General features: G+C 38.2%; 1 long non-coding RNA gene across 1 annotated transcript; it reads left to right on the top strand.

Moving 5' to 3' along the window:
- LOC145325640 (uncharacterized) lies at nt 1-1,979 on the top strand. Its single transcript, XR_013881535.1, has 3 exons — nt 1-282; nt 839-934; nt 1,816-1,979. It is a non-coding gene; the product is annotated as an uncharacterized LOC145325640 (long non-coding RNA).

Here is a 1,979-nt window from a genome sequence, read left to right as displayed (position 1 = left end):
TCTTCCTTTTAATTGGGTTATGCAGTCCGATTTGGACGTGTATGCGGTTATCCCCCCCTTGTGACCTAGTTTTTCTTTCTTCTTCTAATATATATTTGGGTACTATGCTTTGTTTGTTAACATTAATAACTTTTTCAGGGCTGGATTGTTTGGGTCGTTGTGCAAAGAAAGAAGCCTCGGACGGTACAGTTTCTTCTAAGAAACTATTTTCGACATGGATGTTAGGACCGGATGACCGATCTGCGCCAGGGGATTCCTGGTCTTTGGGCTGTGGCTCAAATGGTGAGTTTTTTTCCATTATATCCCCTCCCCCATCACAATCCACCTCCCCTTGGGGTACATCCTGATTAGTTTCAGGGTTTTCTTCGATAAATTCATCACTATCGTTATCTAGGTAGGTAAAATCGTCGTTTTCTATACCTTTATTATCGTTTAATTCGGTTTGTCCGGTATTATCTATGGTCAATGTTATTTCCTCAGACGGGACAATTTCCTCGATTGGAAAGACGTTAAAGGAAAGTGTTTCCCCCAATAATTCTACTTTAGAATCTATTTTTCGTATTTTATCTCTACTAACAACTTGGTTAGTTTTTATTGGATTTGACCCAAAGGGACTGAGTTCAAAAAGGGCCTCCGAGAATTTTTTTGTTACAATAAAAGGACCCCCATAGAAAGATTGCAATTTTTTACTGACCCCTATTTTGACTAGGTTAAAAAAAGCAAAGCATACGTCGTTAACGAAAATGGGAGATGAAGCCTTTCTAGATTTATTTTGAAATTCTAAATAGATTTTAGATTTTTTGGAAACCTGTGCAATAATTTCTTCCAAATTTTTTAGGTAGTTTAAGTAAGACCTGCAATCAATGTCTTGCCTGTTCTGCAGAATTGGTGAAAAGAAATCGAGATTAAGAGTTGGTTGTCTGCCGAACATAAGGTAATATGGCGTATACCCCGTTCTTCTAGACGTGCTTGAGTTAATTACAAAAGTGGTCAAAGCTAATTTTCTTGCCCAGTCTTTACTTTCGAATCGGTCATCAGATCTTAGACCTGCATAAATGCTTTGATTATGCCTTTCACATGGGTTACTATTAGGGTTTCTTGGGGGAATAAGTTTAGTTTCGATACCTAATTCATCCATAACTTTTTTGAAAACTTCCCCAGTAAAATTTGTTCCCCTGTCACTCCTCAATGACCGAAATAAGCCGTAGGTGGGTACCACCTGTTCAAGGATAACCTTCACCGTGCTTTCCACGGTGGCGTCTTTGATGGGGTGGGCGATTATGTACCTAGAGAATAGGTCAACTAGGATAAATATGTAGCGGACATGTTGTCCTTGAAAGTAGTTAGGGGTTAAAGGACCGATAAGGTCTACCGATACCTGGCCAAAAATCTCGTGACTAATGGCTGAATGGGTGATGGGTTGTTTATGTTTCGGTACCTGTCCTATTTTTCTTAGGCAGGTGATACAATTTTTAATGCGTGATTCAACAAACTTATTAATTCCTATAAGGAAGAATCTTTCATTTATCTTGCGTATTGTTTCGTTAACCCCCTTGTGACCTATAATATTATTATGTGCTAATTCAAAAACTTTATTATATAATCCAATGGGTACGACGGGTCTTTCAATGAATGTTCCATTGCTAAGAGGTTGTCTAAATATTAGAAGTCCTTCCATAACGTATAAATGTTCTATTAATTTAAAAAGGACCTCTTTCCGGCCGGTTAGTTCTGCTCTTTCAAAACTCGACAACTTCTTTTTTTCGAATATCCACCTACGAATGTCAGATAATACTTGATCTTTTTGTGTTTCAGATTGCCAGACATTGTGCACCCCGACTTCCGACGCCGCATGTAACTCAAAAATCTGGTCTTGGTAGGGACAATCCTGTTCATAAGGATCCAAGGTAAATGAACTAGTACATTTTTCACAATCTGTTTCCTTATGTTCTTTACATAAAAATTGCCCTCTAGATAGA

This window comes from Acartia tonsa, chromosome 8 (assembly GCF_053477335.1).
Source record: "Acartia tonsa isolate MP-2025a chromosome 8, ASM5347733v1, whole genome shotgun sequence".
NCBI classification, from domain to species: domain Eukaryota; kingdom Metazoa; phylum Arthropoda; class Copepoda; order Calanoida; family Acartiidae; genus Acartia; species Acartia tonsa.
The sequence above is the reverse complement of the archived record's forward strand: the minus strand, read 5'-3'. Positions and strand labels throughout refer to the sequence as shown.